Source organism: Coptis chinensis, chromosome 4 (assembly GCF_015680905.1).
Source record: "Coptis chinensis isolate HL-2020 chromosome 4, ASM1568090v1, whole genome shotgun sequence".
Lineage (NCBI taxonomy): Eukaryota > Viridiplantae > Streptophyta > Magnoliopsida > Ranunculales > Ranunculaceae > Coptis > Coptis chinensis.
Window position 1 is genome coordinate 78,818,861 of NC_141459.1, and position 20,900 is coordinate 78,839,760.

At 38.4% G+C, this 20,900-nt stretch overlaps 1 long non-coding RNA gene across 6 annotated transcripts; it reads left to right on the forward strand.

The window, feature by feature from the left end:
- Nucleotides 1-5,640: 5,640 nt before the first annotated feature.
- On the forward strand, nucleotides 5,641-14,874 carry LOC147504957 (uncharacterized). Of its 6 annotated transcripts, none has more exons than XR_015220496.1 (7): nucleotides 5,641-5,806; nucleotides 12,472-12,534; nucleotides 12,627-12,843; nucleotides 13,073-13,132; nucleotides 13,265-13,374; nucleotides 13,611-13,781; nucleotides 14,602-14,874. It is a non-coding gene; the product is annotated as an uncharacterized LOC147504957 (long non-coding RNA). The 6 variants fall into 6 exon arrangements; XR_015220497.1 differs by having other exon boundaries at nucleotides 12,476-12,534; XR_015220499.1 differs by having other exon boundaries at nucleotides 5,653-5,806; nucleotides 12,627-12,689.
- The last annotated feature ends 6,026 nt before the right edge of the window (nucleotides 14,875-20,900 follow it).

The following is a 20,900-nucleotide window of genomic DNA, read 5'->3' on the forward strand; positions in this document are numbered from 1 at the left end:
GTCACTAAATATATGAAGCATATACACCGAAGGTTCCAGGAGCATTACAAAGGCCAAAAGGCATTCGCTTATAGGCATACGCCCAAAGGGACATATGAAGGTAGTCTTTTCTTGGTCATCAATATCAATAATAATCTAAAAATAGCCCGAGTAGCCATCCGTAAAACAATAAAAGCATGACCAGCCAGGCGCTCGAAGCATTTGATCTATAAAAGGTAAGGGGAAGTGATCCTTTCGTGTCATAGCATTTAAACGCCTCAGAATCAATACAAATCCTCCATTTCATAGGGCCTTGTGTGACAACATAGTCACCCTTCCCGCTACGCACATGGTAACTCCCCGATTTCTTAGGAACTACATGAATGGGGCTTACCCATTCGCTATCGAGATTGGGTATATGATACCCGCGATCGAAAGTAATCGTAAGACTTCTTCCCTAACCACCTCTTTCATGGTCGGGTTCAAGCGACGCCGAGGTTCGCGAGAAGTCTTCGCTTATCCTCCAAATGGATACGATGAGTGCAAATATTAGGGTCAATTCCCTTAATGTCGGCTAGGGACCAACCAATCGCGCAGACCGATGTTCCCTAATCACCCGGATTAAACGCGGTCTCTTCATTCTTAGATAACGAGAAGATATAATTACCGGATGACTACCATCCGGATCAAGTTGAATATATTTTAACTCGGGGAAGGGGTTTAAGACCGGGGTGGAAGGAAAATCAATAGATGTTTAAATTCGGGGTCCTCATTTTGCATAATGAATACTTGCTTAGGTAGCAAGTCTTCATACTTAATATGTGGAGCAACCCGGTGTCTACAATTGGTGTGGACTCAAGGATGGTGTTGACTTCCTCTAAGTAGGAGTCATTTACAAAATATGAAGTTCCAAAAGAAAGGAATTTGTACATATTGTTTTCGTGAAACGTGTTGTTAAAATAATCTTGAGCTAAGCTCTCGATCATGCTAACCTCCCCATCTATAGACAAATCGGTAATTATTTCATCATTTTAAAACATTTACCTCAACCGTAAGATGGCCAAAAGATAAGGACATCTTACCATCGCGCAATTTATAAGTCGTTGGCGGTTGCTAAGAAGGGGCTTCTAAGATGATCGGTACAGAGTCGTTGGCGACTTCTCAGATCGAGGATAACAAAATCAGCAGGATAGTAAAAATCCTGAACCTTAACAAGCATGTTTTCCACTACACCCTTAGGATACTTAATTGACCTGTCCGCTAATTGCAACGTTATTTTTGTAGGTTGCATTTTCTATAGACCTATTTGTTTATACAAGTAATACGGGAGTAAGTTAACACTCGCCCCTAGGTCTAATAAAGCGGTCGTCGTGTAGGAATCTCCTAAGGTGCATTTTACAGTAGGACGACCAGGGTCCTTGTACTTAATGATTCCATTATTTTCGATAAAGTTGGAACCGCTCAGCTTAAAAAGGCGCCTTTAGGTATGTTGGTCTTACGCCTAGTAGTACACAACTCTTTAAGAAACTTAGCGTGGTTAGGGGAGCTTTTAATAGCTTCGGTGAAAAGGAAGGTTTATCGTTAGATTCTTGAAAACGCTCCTAATCTCCTCAAAGTTTGTATCCCTGGTTAGCATGGCTAACTTCTGAGGGAATGGTGGTTTTGCTCTATATTTAGCGTATGGCTCGACTTGATGTGTTACCTTGGCTTTCTGTTTCTTAGTTTGTTGTTTAACTGGTACCTCTACAGTGGTAGGGTCTTCAGTTTTTACTTCGGTATCTAGTTCGATATCCGGTGTAGGGAGTATCGATGGGGTAACTATAGGCATAGTTACTTTGTTATCAACCACTTTTCCGAATCCGGAGAGTGGTGATGGCATTCAGTCACCTACTATTTCGCTTCCGCACTAGTATTACCGCTTACCTCAAAGGTCGTGTTTGTTGTTTTAGGGTTGGGTATGGCTTGTCCCGAAACACGCTTTTGGTTGGGCTTTCTCTTGGGCTAACCGCCAGATATGCCCCGATTTATGGATTGTAAGATCTGTTGGTTTGATTGAGTCATTGATTGGAGAAGTTGTTGGGTAACTCAGATAAAGGCGCCTCTACGATCCGGATGTGATTGTGTAGTAGTCACGCAGGTGGTGCGACCGAACTATCTCACGTTGATTATTTATGGGTGGGTTGTGATAGTTACTATTGTTAACCTAACGATACCTCTATTGGTATTATAACTATTATAATTACCCCGACCTTGTGCTAAAACCTTGTCGTGGTTTATGCTTGGTTGTTATAATTATTATAATTTCCCCGACTTAGTCCCCGGCCTTGCCTAGGTGGAGCTTGATTATAGTTGTTTGCTTGCCTAACATTTTGGTTATTAGACCACGAAGGTGAAACTTGTTAATTGTTTCGCCAACTAAAAGTCGGATGTTGTCTCCATGGGGCATTAGGAATAGGATAGTTATTAATGGAGTAAACATTATCTTGCTCTAATTGTTGTTGTTCATAGGCTTAGAGGACAATAGAGTCGTGGTGCTCGGGACTCAAACAGACATTACATGGGTTGGAGTTAACATTCATGACGGGGATAGGCTTTTGTTGCACAGAAATAGCCTCAACCTTTTTAGTTAGAGATACGATTAAATTTTTAAGTTCTAGATCGGGTTTCATCTCAAACATACCGCGCCTTAATCTGTTGAAGAAGAACTAACAGAGCGGGGATATATCACTACCCCCAATTGTTATTACGTTTAGTTTGATCTTCTAAAAATTTGTAAGCCTCCGAGGCTCCTTTACTTAGGAAACTACCCCCATTCATTATGTCAAGGACTTCTTTATGGTGATGTTGAAGTCCTTTGAAAAAGGCACGAACTAACGGTCTTTTGCTAGGTTATGGTGTGGACACTCAATAAGCGATCGGTGAAACAATTCCAAGCTTCCGTAAAAACGATTCATGAGGATTTTGTCGGAAAAAATGAATCTTGGAAAGCATCTCATCCGTCTTTAGGGGTAAAAAATGTTCCATAAACAAATTGAACAAGTTTAGCCCATGAGTCTCTAGAGTTAGGCACTTGGGCAACTAACCAAGACGCCTTTATCGGGCTAAGGTGAAAGGGAATACCCTCGCTTTAATTTGTTCCGCACCAACCGTAGGGATGATGGAATGTTGTAAGGACTTGTTCAATCCTACGATGTGTGATAAGGTTTTTCATAGTCTAAACCATGGAAAACGGGTAACAAATTAAATATGTTTGGGGAATTTGAAAATCCCCACCGGGTCCGCTAGAACGATGCAAGATTTAGGGCTATCGCCAAGGCTTTGTAAAAGTCTGGAGAGGAGTCTCTTCTTCTTCACCATTATGTCCGGGGTTGGTGGAATAGTAGCTAGAGGTGTAGTGATTGGTATACTCGATAGATTTGTTTGTTGACGCTGACGGGTTAATTACGCTCGGTGTTTTTCTCCCACCGCACCTTAATCTCATGCAAGTCTAAGTCTAAACACGACAACAATCCAAACAATCTTGATATATTAGTATGAACCTCTAACCGGAGATGCGAGGTATGGAAGAAAGGAATACCTGATAACGTTCTTGCTTCGCTTTATTATGAATAGCGCCTTGTTTACGCTGTTCGTGTAAATAACAAGTTAGAACACCAAAAACTTAAAAATCGGTTCAAACAAACCTGTAGAAATCCGAAAATTTTGCTTAGAGCGCAGTGCGCCGATAGCGGACGCGGCCGTCCCTCCGTTCCAAGAACTTAGCTGGTCGCTCGCTGGTATGAGGGCTGGTCGCGCCGGTGTGAGGGCTGGTCGCGCCGTGTTCCGTGACTATAGGCGCAGCGCTCCTTATAGGCTGTGGGTCGCTTCCGTGTAGTTTTAGTTTTGTCGCGGAATTTTTCAACGCTGAAACGGATAACCACAGTATGAATCAAACAAAGGTGGGTGGGTTTAATGGCACTTAAAAATGACTAATTCTACTATGAAAACAATGCTAAAGTGCAACTAAGATGGCAGCGGCGCCATTTGATAAATGATAAAAATGAATAGTCTACCTACGAAATAAACGATGAACTCAAAACGTAAGTAAACTAAAACTATTTATGCGTGTCTATATTTATCAAAGTTTCTACTCTCAATTCTATCGAAATAGAGTGGAGTAACAAATTCGTTCCACTCCTAGTGCTCTAGCATGGAATGTTTTCTAATCTAATTAGTCGGTCTTAAGTCTAATGAGAGCTTTACGAAGGGTGTTATACTACGATACAATATGAAATTGATTATGTTGAATTTAAACTACGAATACTATGGAAATATGATTGTTTTTTAATCTAGATAAAGGATTAGAGGGGAATTGAATCCACCTCGAATCCAACTTAATAACCTAGCATAGATTCTTGTATCTCGATTCTTACGTTCTTACGGCAAGAATTTCGAAGTTCTAATCCCTAGTGTTCATGGCATTTCTACCAAATACTAACTAGCATGTGAGGTCGTCCCACCCATTCTCTTGGCTTAATCACGACCTTCTAGAGTGGAATAGATTCTACAATGTTTCTACACTATACCACTAAGTTTTCATCAAAGCTTCATCAACCCCTCTAATGGAGGTTTTAGCCTTGAGTCATCAAACCATCATTTCCCATTGAATTATAACTACTCATTATATTAAAATTCTAACTTAACTAAATTAACTAACAATGTTTCAATCTACTTAAACTACGAAATGATAATCAACAAGAATTAAAACTAGATCTATAAATTGAGATGACAAAAATCGAAATTAACAAAATAACTATTTTATTTATCTAATCAATCAAGAACAATGATTCAAAGACTTAATCTAAAACAAGAATTTAAAATGGAACTAAAACTTAATTAAAATACTGGAAACTAGATCTAGAATTATCTATATTATTTAGGTCTAACTAGCTACCATTAACAAAGAGCTAAGCTTTGGTTTTTATACTTTCAGATCAAAAAATCGTGCATGGGCTTGGAACTAAGTTTTGGGCCAGAGAATCAGGCCCAAAACCCAATTCTTTCAGTCCAAAAAGGCCTCTTCAGCTGCAGTTGGCTTCAACAGACTTTTCGTCCACTTTTGCTTCTCTGATTGGGTCAAGGCTTAAACCATTGGAAATCTCTTTCTGAGCCGGTCGTTTTGACATAAGGTAGGCCCCATTCCGAGGTCTGAGTCCAAAGATACGGCCTTCGGAAGTTCTCACGACTTGTGTCTTTGTTTACGCCCGTGTCGACTTTTCAGCTTTTGACCGGGCTTTAGGAAGGCTTTGTCTTCTTGAATCTTGGCCTTTAATCACGGAACTCCTTAGTAACCGACCTTTGCTCCTTTATCTCGCTAAAGTGGCACATTTCTGCACATAATGGACTTTGAAACTTGAAATGCATAAAACACGAATCGTTTAACTCTTAATTATTACTCACATAATTGGTCTAAAAGTATGACTGTTACAGGTTAAAACTACAGTTTTGGGCTCTTATCACATTTTGTCAGTTGTTTATTGTATTGTAAGTTTTAGGTTCTGGAAAAAAAAATTAATGAATTTTAGCTGAACTTTTAGTGTGTGTTTAGGAATTTAATATTGTGTTTAGGAATTTTGGAGCTTCTCGAAATTTGGAAATTGAATTCCAATGCTCCAATAAAATTAACGACTCGAATTAAGCTTGTTAATACATTTCTAGCCTGTCATTTGTTTAAGATCTACTTTTGGGAGATACTGAAAACACACAAACTATTTTGTATATAGACTGCGGCAAGAGAGCGTTGTCTTGATTCTTGATAGTGTTTTTCTCATCACCTGTAAAACAGCAGGTTTGTTGTATCATCTAATTTCTGTTTTTGGTATTTATTCTTTTGTTTAATTTTTTTCTTCCTTCAAAGTGTATTTGTCTTTGAATCTAATATCGATTTAGTGTGACTAAAGAAATATGAAGGATGTCCGCTTTTCTCGATTTACGTTTATATATCGTCTTCGAACTAGCGATGCAGCTTAAAAAAATGAGGGGGCAAGAGTCAAAAGGGGACAACCTTTTAATGTGGGCAGTGTTGTATGCAGATAAAAGAAAACAATAGAAGACAAGGACGTAATAAAAGGTAATAACCAAGGCTGATTAGGGTCAGTCCTTAAGGAAAGATTTAAGCCCCTTCCAATGGTGCGAGAAGGCAACAAGCATGCCTTCCCTCACAGATTCAATGGTTAACAAGAGGCGACTTTGCACTAGAAAACGGACTACCCTCTAGAACAGCAATATAACTCTCTCTGGCGGCTGACAGGAAGAAGAGAAGAAGAATAGGTGTGAATCTCTGTTTATGAGAAGTGGGATGAAGGCTGATAGAGTATTCACGATTTCTGGTTTTCTCTTGAATTGGATTTGCTGGTGTATAGAGGCAGCAGTAGCACGACTTCTGTCTCTCTCGATATAGAGGCAGCAGCAGCACCACGGTATACACGAGTTCTCTCTCGGCGTCTCTCTCTCTCTGTTCTGTGATGATCTCTCTCTATGAACACAGCAGTGTTTATATAGAGGTATGATCGGTTATCATAGATGGAGAAGGACACCTCTCCAAGTCGGTTTCACAAAACCAATTCGAAGTAGAACTCTAGCTAGCCGAAACTTGCTACAAAAGCAAAAACCAAGTTTAGGCAATTGGTAATCCACTACCCACTAGACAATCAGCCCAAGCTCGAACCCGACAAGAACAAGAACAAGACTCGGCGGTTCGGTTGGGCAAAAGGCGCCAGTGGGTGTGGGCTTTGGGTGAGTCCTCCCTCCTAACACAAAAGTCTTTGTACCCTAAGGGCACGCCCTTATGTTGGAAGAATTTCTCATATACCTCACTTGCTAGTGGTGGTTCACCAATGTGGGACTAAACAACACACAAGTATTTTGAAATACTCATTAGAGATTTCAACAATCCCCCACTATTTCAAAATACTAATAGTCCCCCACTATTTTGGAATAGGATATTACAAAAGAAATGGGTTAACAAAATGCCAGAGAGAATCGAAAAAACAATGCATAAGATACGGGTGCTTTTCGGGCTTGAACCAGTCATAGGGTAACATGTCTTATAATACGTGAAAGTGGTGGATTAAAAAATCTTTGAACCAACATTCCCTTGTAGTAAAATAGAGGACATGCACCCACATTGCTCTTTCATTATATGCCCGTTTCTGCTGTTATTTATTTTTTTGGCCCTTTACGCTCGTGTTATGTGAATGCTCTAGAGTACTTGCCTGAATACTCATAAGAACCGATCCAGTTCTACATTCACGTAGGTGGATATCCATCAAGTGTACATAGCAGTTAGAATACACTATCTCATAAAAATAATGGACTATGGATTCCATTAAGAGTAAAATAACTCATCCTTTTCTCATTGCTATTCAAGTTATACAAAGTATACAAAAATGCTATCTAGTCATAGGGTGGGACGTCTCAAAGAAAGACAATAGCATACCAGAGCGACAAGGTGACTTGTTTTTCCCTTTGAACCTACTTCATGGGATCTCCAATCACATAGGTGGGGTTGCCGTCGATGTAAGCCCTCTATCTAAGGCAAAAGTCCCATCCCCTCGACGTATCAACCACTTGTCTCCCCGTTAAGTGATTCGTCGAGGATCGACCAAATTTAACTCGACCTCACATAATCTAGAGCCACAACTCCAGATTCCAAAGAAATTTGCTTTATAGATCGTAGTCTCGCATTTAATATGCCCGCTTTTCCCATTATACAATTTGTTTTTGCCTTTGCTATTCATGGCCCCGACAAATCCAATGCATGGTATACCGAGGCGGTTTTGTACCAATAGGAAGATCTGCCAAGAGGTTTCTAAGCCACTCACCTCAAAGACTTGCTTTATCTAAAGCAATAAGCTCGGACTCCATGGTTGAACGAGCTATTAAGGTCCGCTTAAAAGATTTCCAAGCGATCGCACCTCCACCTAGAGTGAAAATATAAACACTAGTGGACTTGATATCATGAGAATCGATATCCAACAGCATCATAATAACCCTCTATCACGGTGGAGTTTGTCTAAACCTTATGTCGTAATTCATTGTTCCTCTCAAGTACTTGGCTAGTCTCTAAAGGCACTCCAATGTTCCCCGGCTAGGACAATGAGTGTATCCGCTTAGCCCGCTAACTTTATAAGCAATGTCGGTCTAGTGCAATTCATCAAGTACATGAGACTACCAATAATTTGGGCATATCTAGATCGAAGGACACCATGTTGAGCATTTTTCCTGAAGTTCACTATTTGCCTCATAAGGTGTCGACCAAAGCTTACTATCATAAAAGTTAAACTTCTTCAAAAACTTCTCAACATAATGCTCTTGTGAAAGCGTATAGCCATCATCAAGCTTTCGATGATTTTGATTCCAAGAATCACATCGCCTTCTCCCAAATCCTTCATTTCAAATTGGGAGGATAAAAACATCTTGGTGTTTCTCACAACATTAAGACTAGGACTCATGATTAACATGTCATCCACATATAGACAGATAATCACATATGTATTCACATTAAAAGATTTAAAGTAAATACATTTATTAGCATCATTTATGTGATATCCATTAGACATCATGACACTGTCAAACTTTTCATGCCATTGTTTTGGCGCTTGTTTCAACCCATATAAAGACTTAACTAACTTGCATACCTTATGCTCATTCCCTGGTACTATCGTACCCTCAGGCTGCATCATATATATTTCTTCATCAAGATCACCATTCAAAAATACAGTTTTTACATCCATTTGATGAATAAATAAATTATGAATAGCAGCTAGAGCCATTAAAACTCTTATAGAAGAAATCCTAGTTACAGGAGCATAAGTATCAAAATAGTCAATGCCTTTTTTCTGGGAGAATCCCTTAACTACAAGTCTAGCCTTGTATTTCTCAATGGAACCATCTAGTTTCAATTTCTTTTTGAAGATCCACTTGTAACATATAGGTTTTGCCCTAGGAGGTAGATCCACTATCTCCCATGTGTGATTAGCTATAATCGAATCCAGTTCTGAGCGTATAGCATCCTTCCAGAAAGGTGCATCTCGAGAACTGATTGCCTCATTATACATCACAAGATCATCATCAAGAATAAATGTGTAAAAGTCATCACCAAAATTGGTGGATTTTCTGTCTCTTTTACTCTTCCGAATTTCTTGTTCAGAAATTTCAGGATATGTTGATTGTTGTTGACTAGGAGCAACCAACCTCTCAATGCCAATTTTCAAAGGAAACAAATTCTCAAAGAAATCAACATTTTTACTCTCTATAATAATGTTAGCATCGACAAGGTTATTATCTGATTTTACTACTAAAAATCTATATGCAGCACTATTATGAGCATAACCAATGAACATACAATCAACAGTTCTAGGTCCCAATTTTCTCTTTTTAGGTTCGCTCACAAGAACCTTAGCAAGACACCCCACATTTTAAGTATGTCGTTAGGTACATGACCTTTCCAAAACTCATAAGGTGTCTTATTCCCTGTTTTCTTGTTGGGTATCCTATTCTCAGATATGGCAAGCAAATAGGATTGCTTCCCCACAAGTTCGTGGAAGCTCGAACTTCTGAGCATAGCATTCATCATCTCTTTTAGTGTTCTGTTTTTCCGCGTTCGGCTACTCCATTAGACTCAGGAGAGTATGGTGGAGTAGTCTCATGAATAATGCCACTCTTGTCACAAAAGTCCTGGAAGGGGTTAGACTCATACTCTCCACCCCTGTCAGACCAAAGTCTTTTAATTTTACAGTTAAGCTGGTTTTCAACTTCAGCTTTGTACTTGAGAAACATCTCACCTACCTCATGCTTGTTTCTAAGTACATATACCATGGTGTACCTAGAGAAGTCATCTATGAATGTAATATAATAAAACTTCCTCCCTCTAGACATGGTACTTCTGAATTCACCCAAATCCGTATGAATAAGAGTTAGTAATCCAGTTTTATCTCTAGAAACAGTTCTGCATGGTTTCTTTGTGGCTTTATTCTCAGCACATATCTCACATTTATCATTAGAAAAATCAGAAATATCAGACAATAAACCACATACTTTCATCCTTTTCATATACTGAACATTCACATGTCCTAGTCTACCATGCCATATATTAAAAGAGTCAAGCAAGTAAGGTATGCATTCATTCTTATTAATAATAATGTTGTCAAGTACATTCAACATGAAAAGACCACCACATTATTACAATAACCTTTACCAACAAAACCCTCATTCTTTGTCGAACAAACTTGTCACTCTCAAAAGTCACCTTGGACGACTTTTCCCAAGAGGGACACACGAAATCGATTCGACGAATCTCGGAACATGAAGAACATTACTAAGTGAAAGGGTTTTCCCCGGTTAACTTCAAAGAAGAACCTTGCCAGTTCCCTCAACAGGAACATACCTAGAGTCACCCATATAGACCTTTTCATCTTTCACTAGTATGTAGTCTGAGAAGGCTTCAACATCACCACAGAAGTGGCGGGTGGCACCAGAATCTAGTACCCAGTTCCTCTTCCCAATGGCTATGAACACTTGTGACACCACAGCAGCAACTATATCATCTCCCTCAACTAGATTAGCATTGGGAGGATCATCAGTGTCTTTCTTTGTATGCAAGACCGAAAAGCCCTATGTCCAGTTTACCACAAAACATAACAATTTCCATTGCCGGTTACCACTCCTTTTTGAAAGAAGTGCCTTTGACCTTGAAATTTTATTTTTTGTTGTATTCCGCTTTTAGAGGTTTTGTTAGATTTGCTGGGATTACCTTCAATGATATTGGCTTTAGAATGGAATTCCTTAGACAACACCTCATCCCGAGTCTTGTTCTTTTCCTCTATGTGAATGTGAATGATCACATCCTCAAGAGTCATCTGCTTATGCTTATGATTCATACTATTTTTATAGTGTTTTCCAAGACTCGGGGAGTTTCTCAATCAAACATCCAGCAACAAAGGTTTCGGGTAAATTAATACCCTCAGTTTTCAAATCATTAATCAGCACATGAAAATCATGGATTTGAGACGTTACATCTCTATCCTCTCTCATATGGAACTTTAGAAAAGTCCCAATAGCACATTTCTGAGTACCAGCATCCTCTATTATGTATTTCTTGTTCAAACTCTCCCATATATCATGTGCATTCTTATTTGAACAATAAATATCAAAAATTTCATTAGACAAGGTACTCAAAATAGCATGACGACATACCTTATTCCCATTGAGCCAAATAATGACTTGATTTCTTTCAAATCATTAGAACCCTCCATGGGTGTCTTTGACGATGAGATACTTTGCATAGTTGAGTACATCTAGGGCTGTGAACACCCTTTCTCTCCATCGCTTGAAGTGTGAACCGTTGAAAGATTCAATCTTTGACACATTGGGTAAGTTGCGAGCATTCAAGTAGAGGTCGCGATCTCTTATAGACGGCAACTTCCATGACTCGCATTGGTTTCTTTGATCGGCGTGGTGTCAACAGTGTGTAGACATCGTGTTCTTTCCTTAAGATTGTTGTATGCATAAAAGAAAGCAATAGAAGACAAGGACGTAATAAAAGGTAATAACCAAGGCGGATTAGTCGTCTCTAAGGAAAGATTTCCCCTTCCAATGGTGCGTAAAGGCAACAAAGGCATCATCTTCCTCACAGGATTCAATGGTTAACAGTAGCCTGACTTTGCACTAGAACAGACTACCCTCTAGAACAGCAATATAACTCTCTCTGGCGGCTAACAGGAAGAAGAGAAGAAGAATAGGTGTGAATCTCTATTTCTGAGAAGTGGGATGAAGGCTGATAGAGTATTCACGATTTCTGGTTTTCTCTTGAATTGGATTTGCTGGTGTATAGAGGCAGTAGTAGCACGACTTTTGTCTCGCTCGATATAGAGGCAGCAGCAGCACCACGGTATACACGAGTTCTCTCTCTCTCTGTTCTATGATGATTTGTCTCTATGAACACAGCAGTGTTTATATAGAGGTATGATCGGTTATCATAGATGGAGAAGGACACCTCTCCAAGTCGGTTTCACAAAACCAATTTGAAGTAGAACTCTAGCTACCCACTAGACAATCAGCCCAAGCCCGAACCCGACAAGAACAAGACTCGGCTCGGTGCGGGGCGGGCGCGCGTGTGGCTTTGGGTGAGTCCTCCCTCCTAACACAAAAGCCTTTGTACCCTAAGGGCACGCCCTTATGTTTGAAGAATTTCTCATATACCTCACTTGCTAGTGGTGGTTCACCAATGTGGGACTAAACAACACACAAGTATTTTGAAATACTCATTAGAGATTCCAACAGGCAGTGCTATCCTTGTCTCCTAAAAGCACAAAGCCTATACTGTGCTCTGTGCCTCCAGCGCCCTAAGCCTAAGCTCTGTGCTGGTCTTCGAAGTTGGAATTCTAATTTTCTAAAACAATACAATTTTGTAAGGTTATTCACTTATTCCCGAGCTGACATTTTATGTTTCAGGCAGTTCATACAGGTGCTGATCTTGAATCCGCTATTGACACATGTTTGGGTTACTCTGCCAGGGTAAATTTGTCCAAGGAGTTCATTTGTTTGTTTAAAAGTTGTCTACACAATTCAACGGAAAATTAAGATTTCCTGTTCCAATTTGGCAACAGGGTAATGATTTTATGAAAGGGGTCTGAGTTAATCCTGTTGGAGCCTTACCATCAAGATTGCAGGTAATCTGACTTCCGATAAAAGAAGCGAGTCATTTTCTCTTCGACCCAAGTTACTCCCTTTATATCCACATTGCATTTTGAAGTTCACTTACCCCCAAATGTTCATTTTTCACAAATGGAAAGAAGCACTACCACATGATTTCATTGTTAATGGGTAAGTTTCATATAGCAAGCAGTAAAAATAATCGAGATGCAGAAGTTGTATTATCTTTGAACTGCATAATGATAATTAACATTGTGCTATATGGACCATATAGAGATCAGAAAAAATTGATAACAGTAGCGTTCATTTAGTACATCTTAGATCGATCGTCATACTTGTATTGTAGCTTCTACATGTAGAATTTAGTTGATGGATGTCCAATGATAATTTCTTTTTGCAGGTGGAGAAGATTTTTGGTCCTGGAAATCAGTATGTTACAGCTGCAAAAATGATTCTCCAAGTATGATTCTCTGCAAATGCTGAAATTTTCGAAATTGGACAAATACCTATAAAACTTCAATGAAACTTAGTCTTCTCATAGAATTGATTAGGACTCAGGGACCCCCAGCTTAAGTTTTCTTCATAAATGCAGAATAGTGAAGCCATGGTTTCAATAGACATGCCTGCCGGCCCATCGGAAGTCTAGTAATTGCGGACAAATATGCTAATCCAGTTCACATAGCAGCCGATTTACTATCTCAGGTAATAATGCTTTTATTAAATATTTTTTTAACTCCACATGGTCGGGGTTTTAAATTGAAAGACTGAGGCAATTGATCCAACAATTCTGCCTTTTCTAGTTAGGACATTTGATACTCAAATAATCTTGACTAAAATTTTCTACTACGCAGGACAATTCTTTGTTCTTATTGCATATCCTAACTTCTTAATGCCTTATCATCTGCTTGATTGACATGATTGTTTTTGCTCTCTTTCAGGCAGAACATGGTCCCAACAGTCAGGTTGTTCTGGTAATTTCTGGGGATGGTGTGGATGTGGCGGCCATTGAGAAGGAAATCAGCAAACAGTGCAAGACCCTTCCAAGGAGAGAGTTTACCCTAAAAGCTTTGAGCCACAGCTTCATTGTGTTTGCTCACAATATGTTTGAGGTTTGATCTTCAGATTTTCAAGTTGGTTTTGTTCACCTTTAGAAAATGAACCAAATATTATATTTCTCGAGAATAAAAATGCGAATTATATTTTATTCAGGGATAATCTATATAACTTGAAACTATTCCTGCATAAAACTAATGTGGGGTGGATGGATAAGGGCAATTGGTCTTTACTCACGATTGGCTTGTAGTTTTTATGGGATTTTTCTTTATGGACTGATGCTTTTCTGAAGCAGCTTGTACCAGGTTCTTTTAGATTCATCATGAAATTATTAATCTGATATAGTGAATGCGAACGCACTTTTACCAACTGGAACCAGCAAACAATTATGTGCAAGGTTGTTGTATAAGAAAATATTCTTTAAATAGATTTTGTGGACTATTGTTCAGGATTGTTGGTTCTATTGAAGTAATTCTTGATTTGATCGTAGAAAGAAAACCAAATTGAGGGGAATGCATGTTAGCAAGCATACGGTTAAGAGTATGGACTTAATGTTTTTGTTGTGTATTTGAATTCCTACCCCCTAAAAATATCCCTCTGCTGGGATTCCACCCTTTTTCTCTGTTTCAATGAGATGTTAGCTGGTAAAAGGAAACAAAGAAAAAGAAAAGGAAGGGGAAATAGAAAATAGAAAATAGAAAATAGAAAATAGAAAATAGAAAATAGAAAATAGAAATTGAAAATGGTTGTTTTCTAGAAAGACCTTCATTTTCTACGTTCTTAGTGATATACAGAAAAATTAATTCTTTTTAAAGTTTGTCCCTCGATTACCTTCCGAAAATGAATTAATTCTTTTTTCTGTTCTACTTTACTAAGCTATACCATCAGGATCATCAGGACCGCATCCTTCTGGAGCTTGAGATGGTGCCATGGTGGCTTTGGTACTACATACTTTTCTTTTCGAATATTTACTCATCAGAAGTTAAACTGAAAATTCTCTGCATGAGATATTTGGAGTATTTAGATTTTTGTACAATTTAGATCATTGTAATAGTATATGAATTGAAATTTTAAGTTTAGAATTTTGTTGAGTGGTATGACTGTATTATTTAGTAGGTGTGGAAATGGAAAAAAATTTGAATTTACTTATATTTGGCTTATGTTGTTATTGTTGTATGAAGATGGGTCTGTTTAGGAAGAAATGTCCATTTTGTTTGGTTTTCTCTATGTAGACTGGGATTTTTTTTAACTCATTCAACGCTTTAAAAAAAAATGAAAATTTGATAAACGATGCACTTTTAGTGTGAAATGAAAAAAAAAAACTACTAAAAAAAGTCACCATCCTACCTTCTAAAATGGCGTTTTTCTGAAAAAACGACGGCTCTGTGTTGTCTTTTTTCAACTGTTCTGGTGTAGTGATAGCGTCTGCAGGTACAATGCATTTGACAGTCATTTGATTGTTGGAGAATTGGGAACCATACGTCTTTTATCAAAATGATTTCACAGATTCACATAGAGCGCTGAAAAAGAGGAAATGATGAAGCTGAACTGGAACTGGTAGTGTATATACTTTACTCATATGTAACCTTGAGACCCCATTTCGCGCTAGTCCTGTATCTATTAACCTTGGTTAAAGTATGATCCCCTATCGTGGATTAAAAATTTGTGGTTTCGACTAAGGGTGATCCTATTACAGGAATAGCATCAGGTACGTCTGTCACAATTTTGACTGCCCAATAACCAATTCGGTCCCAAAGTAAGGAATTACCAGTTACACCAAAAGATATGATGCAGGCATGCAGTTAATGAATTCCAAAACCCATTCCGCTACAACTGTCTTTTTGATTGGTACCCCCAGTAGCCCTTTCGTTATAACAGTTCTTCAGGTGCAAATTCTAACAGTTAACAGTTGCGCTGAATAAAGTATGTATTTTTATCTAGGCTTACATAATCACCCAGTCATTTAAATTGACATTGTGAACTTAATGTGATTCATGATGGTGCATTTCCCAAAATTTTCTTTTGGCAAGTATATTTCTTTGTTACACAACTCCTAGCAGTCATGGTTGTCCTCTGCCAATTTAGGAAACTCTAAAAACACCAGCAGCGAATGTGAGCTTGTTATTGCCTCCCTCTATAAATTCCGCATTTCCTTCATATTTTAATAATTTTGGGTTGACTTTTTTTTTTCAGGAGATTGTTAAAACATCTTATAGGGGGGTTTCTTTCAATGCAACATGTTGTATGCATATAAAAGAAAACAATAGAAGACAAGGACAGAATAACAGGTAATAACCAAGGCGCGGATTAGGCTGTCTTTAAGGAAAGATTTCGCTCCTTCCAATGGTGTAGAAAGGCAAATGTTGTGTGTCTTTCTCACAAGATTCAATGGTTAACAGCAGCCTGACTTTGCACTAGAACAGACTACCCTCTAGAACACCAATATAACTCTCTCTGGCGGCTGACAGGAAGAAAAGAAGAAGAATAGGGCATGTAATGGTTTCTTTTTTTTTGAGATGTGTTTCTAATCAACTGTGTCTGTTATAGACGCACAGCCCCTGTATTTATAGAGGTAAGGTGGTCGGTTTCAGATAGGATAAGGACTCACAATTTCACTCTAAGTCGGTTTCAAACTCTAAGAGATAAAGACTCATCCTCAAACTCTAAAGAGATAAAGACTCATCATCCTCATCCTCAAACTCTATTGGTGAAATCGACTAGACACCGAAACTAGTATTTAGAAATACTCCTAGAGATTTCAACAATCTTCCACTATTTCAAAATACTAATAGTCCCCCACTATTTTGGAATAGGATATTACAAAAGAAAATGGTTAACGAAATGCCAGAGAGAATCGAAAAACCAATGCATAAGATACTGGTGTTTTTCGAGCTTGAACCAGTCATATGGTAACATGTTTTATAATACGTGAAAGTGGTGGATTAAAAAATCTTTGAACCAACATTCCCTTGTAGTAAAATAGAGCACATGCACCCACATTGTTCTTTCATTATATGTCTATTCTGCGGTGTTACGCTTTTTGGCCCTTGCGCTGTCTGTGTTCCATGAATGTTCTAGAGTACTTGCCTGAATACTCATAAGAACCGACCCAGTTCTACATTCACGTAGGTCGATATCCATCAAGTGTACAGAGCAGTTAGAATACACTATCTCATAAAAATAATGGACTATGGATTCTATTAAGAGTAAAATAACTCATCCTTTCTCATTGCAATTCAAGTTATACAAAGTATACAAAAATGCTATCTAGTCATAGGGTGGGACGTCTCAAAGAAAGACAATAGCATACCAGAGCGACGAGGTGACTTGTTTTTCCCTTTGAACCTACTTCATAGGATCTCCAATCACATAGGTGGGGTTGCCGCCGTCGTCGCCTCTATCTATCTAAGGCAAAAGTCTCATCCCCTCGACGCTTCAACCACTTGTCTCCCCAAGTTAAACGGTTTTGTCGGAGGATCGCCAAATTTAACTTTGACCTCACATAATCTAGAGCCACAACTCCATTCCAACAAATGCTTTATAGACTATAGTCTCGCATTTAATATGCCTCTTTTCCTATTATACAATTTGTTTTTGCCTTTGCTATCATACCCGACAAATACAATGCATGTACAAACTAGAGGCGGTTTTGTACCAATAGGAAGATCTGCCAAGAGGTTTCTAAGCCACTCAAATTTCAAGACTTACTTTATCTAAAAGCAATAAGCTCGACTCCATGGTTGAAACGAGCTATCAAGGTCTCCGCTTAGAAGATTTCCAAGCGAATCGCACCTCCACCTAGAGTGAAAATATAACCACTAGTGGACTTGATATCGTGAGAATCGATATCCAGGTTTGCATCACAATAACCCTCTATCACGTGGGAGTTTGTCTAAACCGTATGCCGTAATTCATTGTTCCTCTCAAGTACTTGGCTAGTCTCTCTAACGCACTCCAATGTTCCTGGCTAGGACAATGAGTGTATCTGCTTAACCTGTTAACTGCATAAGCAATGTTAGGTCTAGTGCAATTCATCAAGTATATGAGACTACCAATAATTTGGGCATATCTAGACTGAAGGACACCATGTTGAGCATTTTTCTGAAGTTCACTATTTGCCTCATAAGGTGTCGACACAAGCTTACTATTATAAAAGTTAAACTTCTTCAAAAACTTCTCAACATAATGCTCATGTGAAAGCGTATAGCCATCACTATTTCTGATGATTTTGATTCCAAGAATCACATCAGCTTCTCCCAAATTCTTCATTTCAAATTGGGAGGATAAAAATATCTTGGTGTTTCTCACAACATCAAGGCTAGGACTCATGATTAACATGTCATCCACATATAGACAGATAATCACATATGTATTCACATCAAAAGATTTACAGTAAATACATTTATCAGCATCATTTATGTGATATCCATTAGACATCATGACACTGTCAAACTTTTCATGCCATTGTTTTGGCGCTTGTTTCAACCCATATAAAGACTTAACTAACTTGCATACCTTTTACTTATTCCCTAGTACTATAGTACCCTCCGGCTGCATCATATATATTTCTTCATCAAGATCACCATTCAAAAATGGAATTTTTACATCCATTTGATGAATAAATAAATTATGAATAGCAGCTAGAGCCATTAGAACTCTTATAGACGAAATCCTAGTTACAGGAGCATAAGTATCAAAATAGTCAATGCCTTTTTTCTGGGAGAATCCCTTGACTACTAATCTAGCCTTATATTTCTCAATGGAACCATCTAGCTTCAGTTTCTTTTTGAAGATCCACTTGTAACGTATAGGTTTCGCCCCAGGAGGTAGATCAACTATCTCCCATGTGGTATAATCGAATCTAGTTCTGAGTTTATAGCATCCTTCCAGAAAGGCGCATCTCGAGAATTGATTGCCTCATTATACGTCACAGGATTATCATCAAGAAGAAACGTGTAAAAGTCACCACCAAAATTGGTGGATTTTCTGTCTCTTTTACTCTTCCGAATTTCTTGTTCAGAAATTTCAGGATCTGTTGATTGTTGTTGACTAGGAGCAACCAACCTCTCAATGCCAATTTTCAAAGGAAACAAATTCTCAAAGAAATCAGCATTTTTACTCTCTATAATAGTGTTAGCATCGACAAGGTTATTATCAGATTTTACTACTAAAAATCTATATGCAGCACTATTACGAGCATAACCAATGAACATACAATCAACAGTTCTAGGTCCCAATTTTCTCTTTTTAGGTTCGTTCACAAGAACCTTTGCAAGACACCCCTACATTTTGAAGTATTTCAGGTTAGGTACATGACCTTTCCATAACTCATATGGTGTCTTATTCCCCTCGCTTTCTTGTTGGGTATCATATTCGTATATGGCAAGCAGATAGGATTGCTTCCCCCACAAGTTCGGGAAGCTCCGTTAACTTACAAGCATAGCATTCATCATCTCTTTTAGAGTTCTGTTTTTCCGCTTGGTTACTCCATTAGACTCGTGAGAGTATGGTGGAGTAGTCTCATGAATAATGCCATTCTTGTCACAAAGTCCCGAAGGGGTTAGACTTATATTCTCCACCCCTATCGGGGCAAGTCTTTTGATCTTCTGATACCAAGTTGGTTTTCAACTTCACTTTTGTACTTGAGAAACATCTCACCGCCTTCATGCTTGTTTCTAAGTAAATATACCATGGTGTACCTAGAGAAGTCATCTATGAATGTAATATAATAAAACTTCCCCCTCTAGACATGGTACTTCTGAATTCACCCAAATCCATATGAATAAGAGTTAATAATCCAGTTTTATCTCTAGAAACAGTTCTGCAGGGTTTCTTTGTGGCTTTAGTCTCAGCATATATCTCACATTTATCATTAGAAAAATCAGAAATATCAGACAATAAACCACATGCTTTCATTCTTTTCATATACTGAACATTCACATGTCCTAGTCTACCATGCCATATATTAAAAGAGTCAAGCAAGTAAGCAGAAGCATATTCATTCTTATTAATAATAATGTTGTCAAGTACATTCAACATGAAAAGACCACTGTTATTACAATAACATTTACCAACAAAACCCTCATTCTTTGTCAAAACGAACTTGTCACTCTCAAAAGTCACCTTGACGCCTTTTTTCCCAAGGGACACAAAATCGATTCCCGATTTAATCTCGTGAACATGAAGAACATTACTAAGTGAAAGAGTTTTCCCTGAAGTTAACTTCAGGAGAATCTTGCATGTTCCCTCAACAGGAACAGACCTAGAGTCACCCATATAGACCTTTTCATCTTTCACTAGTATGTAGTCTGAAAAGGCTTCAACATCACCACAGACGTGGTGGGTGGCACCAGAATCTAGTACCCAGTTCTTCTTCCTAGTGGCCATGAACACTTGTGACACCACAGCAACAATAATAGCATCTCCTACAACTATATTAGCATTGGGAGGATCATCAGTGTCTTTCTTGTGTCTGCACTGAAAAGCCTTATGTTCAGGTTTACCACAAACATAACAATTTCCATTGCTAGTACCACTCCTTTTAAAAGAAGTGCCTTTGACCTAGAAATTCTTATTTTTGTTGTACTTCTGCTTTTTAGAGTTTTTGTTGGATTTACTGGGATTACCTTCAACGATATTGGCTTCGGAATGGAATTCCTTAGACAACACGTCATCCCGAGTCTTGTTTTTTTCCTCTATGTGAATGTAAATGATCACATCCTCAAGAATCATCTGTTTACGCTTATGCTTCATACTGCTTTTATAGTGTTTCCAAGACTCGGGGAGTTTCTCAATCAAACATCCAGCAACAAAGGTTTCGAGAAAATCAATACCCTCACTTTTCAAATCATTAATTAGCACATGAAAATCATGGATTTGAGACGTTACATCTCTATCCTCTCTCATCTGGAACTTTAGAAAAGTCCCAATTGCATATTCTGTTTACGCTTATGCTTCATACTGCTTTTATAGTGTTTCCAAGACTCGGGGAGTTTCTCAATCAAACATCCAGCAATAAAGGTTTCGAGTAAATCAATACCCTCAGTTTTCAAATCATTAATCAGCACATGAAAAAATCATGGATTTGAGACGTTACATCTATATCCTCTCTCATCTGGAACTTTAGAAAAGTCCTAATTGCATATTTCTGAGTACCAGCATCCTCTATTACGTAT